At 47.0% G+C, this 6,603-nt stretch overlaps 1 long non-coding RNA gene across 1 annotated transcript; it reads left to right on the forward strand.

The window, feature by feature from the left end:
* The first annotated feature begins 1,666 nt into the window (after positions 1–1,666).
* On the forward strand, positions 1,667–3,381 carry LOC311432722. Its single transcript, XR_014690259.1, has 2 exons — positions 1,667–2,421; positions 2,541–3,381. It is a non-coding gene; the product is annotated as an uncharacterized lncRNA (long non-coding RNA).
* Positions 3,382–6,603: the final 3,222 nt, after the last annotated feature.

The raw sequence follows: 6,603 nt of genomic DNA on the forward strand, positions 1-6,603 counted from the left end.
TTTGTGTTTGGAGAACTCAGGCTGCCCTTTGTGCTTGATGTTTTACCTCTTTTTCTCTTGAAGGTCCAGTGGAGAAATCTGGCTAGGTGCATTTGCATCACTCACTCACCGCCTGTTCTTTGTCTGTATGCAGTGTTTTGCTGAAATTAAAGCACAGCTTTTTCTCTTTTGCTCGCAGTGGGATTTCCCAGCATTTCACAAGGCTGCCGTTGGATGAACACTCCAAGCTGGCACTGATGCTGAAAGAAGCAGTCATGTTTTCTTTATACCTGTTCCCTTTTATCTAGTCCAGGGTGCACGTGGCTGTAGGGTGGACGAGAGCAAGGAAGGAATCTGGCTCAGAAAATAACAGTTTCTGGGTTTTCATCAGCCTTGTTTTATGTGGTTCGGTTTCGTGACAGGGCTTAGCAGCAGGGCAAGAACAGAAGCTGCAGGGAGCCAAGGCCCGATTCTTCAGGTGGCCTCGCATGGAGGTGGTTGCAGGAATGTGGTCTTACCATTTGCCACCCTGTGTCTCTTTGCCTTACTGCCACTATCTCTTGGTGGTGGGGGTGGTGGCAGTAAGTTAATGTTACTCAGGACCCAGCAGCAAGGGGCTTGCTGTGGATAAAGACCCATATTGTGTCTTTCTGAACCCAAGGCTATCCCCCTCCCCCTTTCCATTCTTTGGTTTACTCAGCAGAGCTACCCTGATTCACATAAGCTAACAATCTGTTTAAGAAGAAACAATTAGGCCTGTAGAAGTTGTTGACATCTTATTTTTTATTTTATTTTTTCTTTCAATGGCATAACGGGTACTGCAGCTAAGCTTGTCCCTTTGTGCTCTCCATCTCCTGCACCGCTCCCAGATGCAGCCCATGAGGATGGGGGCAGAACGGCGGCCCCCCCAAACAGCCTGGACCAAGAAGCTGCCTCAGACACTTAGCATTTCTCACAGCCCGTGACGTGGCTGTCGAGCAGGCTGTTAATTGAAAACACTGTGCGTTTCACTGCTCAAACTCGGCAGGCTCCCTGGCCAGCTGCGGACGGCTCGCCACGACCCCTGAGCCCACAGTGCTGGCTGGGATGAGCTGCAGAGGACAGGCTGTGGTTGCAGGAGGCCATCGGATCGGCTTGGGTGTCTTTTCCAGGAAGCCGAGTGCACGCTCCCTGCTTCTTCTTTTTCTGTGGTCGTTAGTTCAGCTTAAATCACATCCTGAAAACAGCATCCTGCTACAGAAGCAGCGGCGGTGCTGGAAACAGACTGCTTGTATAAAAAATCCTGCGGGAGCCAGATGCCCCCTACCCTGACAAGGCCTGATCAGGTGGCTGCCGGTATCACCTTTCACTGCTCTTTGGCAAGGGGAGCAGCACAGGGCGATGGTGGCTTTCCAGGTGGCGATGTAGTTAATTTTTGTTTAAGCGCTGTGGAGGGAAACAAGTCGTTGTGCACGGAAAGGGGGCCTATAGGTGCCTGGAGGCAGAGGTGTATTTCCTGAAGGCAGGCCGTGGTGGATTTGTGCTTTTTCCCTGCCCAGGCGCTGTGTGTAGCAGGTGTCGCCACGGAGGAAGGGGAGGCCGGGGCCCAGCTCCCGAGCCCGGCCGCCGGGTGCCGCCAGAGGGTGCTGCGCCGGGCCGGGCCCGGCCGGGGGGCGGCGGGGGCCCAGGGCAGCGAGAGGCTCCCCGGTCCCCCTCGGGAGCCAGCCCCGGCTCCCAGCCCTCCTGGCAGCAGAAAGCAGCCGGCTGTGGCTGCAGGGGCTGCTCGGTTTGCTGGTCCTGCGGGAGAGCTACCGCTGCCTGGCCAGCCCCGGCTCCCCCCTGAAGAGAAGGCTTGTGGCCATGTTGAGCTGTGAGGGGAAGGGTGTCGGGGCCGCAGAGCCTGCCTGGTGCAGGCATCTCTGGGCACCCCGGGAGCAGGACCATAAGATGAAATTCAGCCTCCTTGGAATAAGTGACTAGCTCAATTTCCTATTCAGCTAGCTAGCAGATAGTTTGCTCGTTCTGCCGCGGTTTGCAGTCTCCAACGAGATGCGGGTGGATGCTGCTTGTTTTCCTTCCTCTTTATATTTCCAGCCTGGGAAACAGCAAAAAGTTAGTAAAAGAGCAACATCTGTGGGAGAGAGAGAGAGAGAGAGAAAGAAAGGGATGAGGCAGGCTGGCCAGGCAGCCAGCCTCAGGAGATGGTAAGACAGAAGAGCTATTCATTGTGAGAGCCAGTTGCTCCTCACCCTGCTAGATTATAAATTGGACACCTTATTAAGAGCTGATCCTCCGGCAGCCCCACCCAGGGCTGTGCTCACGCTCCAAACCAGAGGAACGTAATCCTGTTTCGCTCTGGGTGCCTGTTACTGGCTGAGCACATGTGCAAGCAGGACAGAGGATACGAAGCAGAAAGCAGCAGCACCCTTCCTGGTTTATGAATCGACAGTTTAGGAAAATAAGGCAGGCTTTGGGGAGGGAACAGGGAGGAGGTTGCTTTGCACTAAAGCTTGAGCACATTATGATGCTCCTTGCCTTACCAAATAACGAAACTATTTTTTTTTTTTTTCTTGTTTTCTCAGTTGTAACTTAAAAATGCTGACTCACTGGTACTGTGTGCCAACCCAAATGTTGCTGCTGGAATCAATCACCAGGAGAGCCTGGCGAGATATAACCCCACAGTGGCACAGGTTTTGACTGGGCCTCTTTGGTGATTCCACGTTTCTTCTGCTGTTTTGCCTGGTCACTTCTTCCCTGTCACATGAACCCAAAGATTTGGACAGACTTAGGCAGATGTCACGTTGAATGGTGACTGTGAAAAATTCATGGGAATGTAAGGCTAACAAATTCAGCAAAGTTGTATCATCCTTGGCAAGACTTCTGAGCTTTACAACCTTCACACACCTTTTAACAATTCAAAAGGTTCTCGGACTTGCATTTGAAACACACACAAGTATTGCCAGTTGTTGTCAGAAATAAATATCTGACGTATTCTTCAGAGCTAATTTTTGTGCTGAATTAAACAGAACTTAAGGACACAGATTCAGGTGCATTTCAGGGTATTTTCTAGACTTGTCGACTTATCTTGCATTTCATACAATTGAAAAGCTGCTTTTGTGTTTATTTTAGTTTGTTGTTGTTGTTTCAGACCTGATTACCTAGGGCACTGTGGTGTGGATTTATTTAATTTTATTTATTTATTTATTTGTGATTTTCTCAAGTTTTTCATTGCCTAACTGGTGCTGTTCTATTGAAAGGCTTATGTGTGACTTTATGTATCTGCCTCTAATTACTTTACAAGCTCTTGAAAACAAACACAAAGCACCATCAACATTTGTTTCTCTTTTTCTCTCCTACATCTTACATAGGGCACTTTTTAGGTGTGCCAGCTTTGGTTCCTAATAAAACAATCTCTCTAATTCATGCTGTGTGTGTGTCTGTGCATGTGAATCCATTGTGCCCTAACTCCCCCCATCCCCAAAAGTGTGGGCCTGCTGGTCAGTTTCAGCTGAATTTGGCAAAAGAACAGAGATTTCAAACTGAAGTTCCTATAACATTTTAAAAAGAAGAGGCACAAGAGAGAGCTTGTTTGTGCTAGAAACATCACGATGCTGTCAGCTCAGGTCACCTTTTGTCAGGCACCGGGGAACCTGCACTGGAGTGTGCCCTTGGAAATCAGACTTCATCATGCCTGCCAGTCATGGACTACTGGTAGTTTTGTACTGGTGGTTTTGGTACAATTAGAATAGAGAAGGGAAGGCTGGGCTGAAAAACTGGAGTTTCCTTTTTGTTCTGGACTTCTGAGATTTATGGTTTTCTCCTGCATTTGGTCAGGACTCTGTAGTTGTGTCCTAGGCACCAGGGAACCTCTGTCCCTGGTGGGCGTATCCTTCAAACTGAGTATTTATTTTGTTACAGAGCAATGTAACTGTCAGATTCCAACATAACTGTGGCTGTCCTTACACCATTTTTTTTTTTTTGCTAAGGTGATGAAGGCTGTGAAAATAAGACCTTTGATTTAAACTGGGACTGAGTGGCGAGCAGAGCAGAGAGCTCAGCTCAAGCTTGCTTGGTGGTCTTGTGTTGCTGAATAAATAGACCAACACATTTTTGCACAGGGTATCTTTTCTAAATGTTTTTAGAAATCAAGCATAAGGGCCAAATTCAAACTAACAAGTCATCTGACCAGAAATAGTAGTGAAGGACAGAGGATTTTGCTGCAGCAGCTATCGGAGTTTCCAGGAGGAATGAGTTCAGATGAACATTAAATCTCCAGTTAGTCTTAATGCCAGTGATGGAGAATGAATGATATTATGGAAATGTGAAATACTTTCCTCTACCATCCTCAGCCCAGGCTCTTGTGACAATTCAGCTTCTGCCAACATCTCTTCATTCATTTGCTGATCTCAGCCAAGCCCTTGAAGAGCTGGGTAATGGTGTTATTTGCATGGGAGGTGAAGATGATGTAGAGATGGGTGTCATGTGTGTACTGCTGACAAGTCAGTCCATGGTGCCACCGAATCTTCTCTACAGGCTTTATATAGATATTGAACAGGCTGGCTGAGGGGAAGGAATCTTACGTTATTCAGCAGGTGGAAAAGGTTCTGGAGGTTAAGGAAAGAGCAAGTGTTTATCATAAATCTCTTGAGTGCACTGGAGATTTATGTAAGGATGTCTGAAGATGTACCAGCTCAGTGCCACAGGACTGCGGACAGACATTAATTTTCAAACAGCTGAGCTGGTTGGAGGTCTTGCAGCCATTCCAGATGCTTGCTACCAACCCTCTGCTGATGGCTCCCATACCCGCTGCTCTGCTGTTAGAAAAGGTGGTCCAAGGTCTTCCTAATCTGTCAGGTGAAGTCTGTCAGATAGCTTTCAGTGCTGACAAAGATGGTGTTAGTTGACCCAGCTGACATTGCTTTACCTTTAAGAGGGAGCATTTGCATTACCATGGGCTTTAGTAAGGAGGGACAGGGAGAAAAGGCGGCTTCAGCCTTTCCCACAGAACATGTCTGCAGCCTCAGGCAGCTCCGGCATTGCCTCCTACAGGTCTGAAGACAGGCAATGCATGCGTGTGGGTCTGGATACATCTACTGGGACAGATAACGTTGCTGCTGTTTCAGGTTTGTTTTTTGGGGGGGTGAATACATACTTGGATATTTTGTACAAAGCATGTGTGTAAAATACGTGTAAAATGCTCACTTCTTACATGAGCCACTGGAACGGTGTGTGTGGAGCTGTGTCACCCTCCTGCATAAAGAAGAGCTCTAGAATGGGTACCCAGTGCAGCAAAACCCCAGATACCTAAGAGTTTGTTATTATCCAAATTTACTAACAGTGATTTTACAAGACATTTATGTTAATTATTATGTTAATACCACTGTGGTTAAAGCTGAACCAAAAAGTTGTAATAAAATGTTTGAGAGTATCCAGTTGGGGCAAACAAGAAAGCTCCTGGGCTCAAGGGTTCGTTCAGAAATGTGAGAAAGCAGGAAGAAAATGTGCACGTGTTTTTTAAGGATCCTTCAGGATTTCCAGATCCAAAAATACAGAACCGTCAAAAGGACCCTTGACATGTACACAGACAAAACAGAGCAAGCAAGAATACTGGTCACCCTTACTGGTCATCCCGTTTCTGAACTGGGCCAGAACGGAGCATCCTACCTTAACAACAGTCCAAAACTGTAGTGGAATTTGGACTCGGATCCAAACTCAAGGCACAGGCTCTTCTCTAAATAAAAATAACTTGATCACAAGTTATTTTTGGGTGGTGACTTTCAGACAAGAAACGTAGGGCATACATAGGTTTTTACTTCTGTTAAATACATCTGGATGCCTTACTCCTTCCAGCTGATACTCTGAAAGTGCTTTCATCAGCTCAGAGCCAAATATCCCCAACTGGAAGGCAGAAGCTGTAGAACAACTGATATTATTCAAGGTATTTTTTTAAATATTATTATTATTTTCTCCCAGAGAATATTCTGCTACTCTGGTGGCTGCTGCTAAAACTTCTGTCATGGCCTGTGGTGAACAGCATGTAATGTCAGCTCAAGATAAGAGCTAACAGTGTGTTGGAAAGACTTCTCCAAATATGAATCCCCATGGATCTGGCTGTCTTGACAAGGAGGTGGTTAACAAAACAGCCATACCTGGCACCATTCACATAGCTGCCAAAACTGCCAATCGCCATCCTCCTCCCTTCCCATGGCACCTGATAACAAATCTTCTGTCTTTTCCTGTTACTTGGATATACCTGGTATAATGATAGGAGTAGTTTCGCTTCATGAAGAACGCAGTGGGATATAGCTGGCTTTAAGGTGCAGGAAGCACAGGAGGAAGCAGTATGCCGGGCCATTATTGTTAATGGCAGTACAGTAAGCAGCAAGTGCTAAAGCATGTTTTACATCAGCGTGAGTATTGCTGTGGATGGTATCCTACTGGGAGTGCTTGTGCTGTGCGCAGCAGATGGGTGGCAGGAGGGTTTTGCTGCTGGGTTGTAAGGTAAGAGCACTTTTCACCTTGGGAGCTCCAAGCAGGCTGTAAACTTCAGTTAATTTAAAGCTCTGATCCTTCTGAATTATTGTACTGTTGTATTGAGGAGCACAGTGGATTTGCTGAAGATGTCACAGGAAGTTTTCGGCTCTG

Source organism: Aythya ferina, assembly GCF_964211825.1.
Source record: "Aythya ferina genome assembly, chromosome: 2".
Lineage (NCBI taxonomy): Eukaryota > Metazoa > Chordata > Aves > Anseriformes > Anatidae > Aythya > Aythya ferina.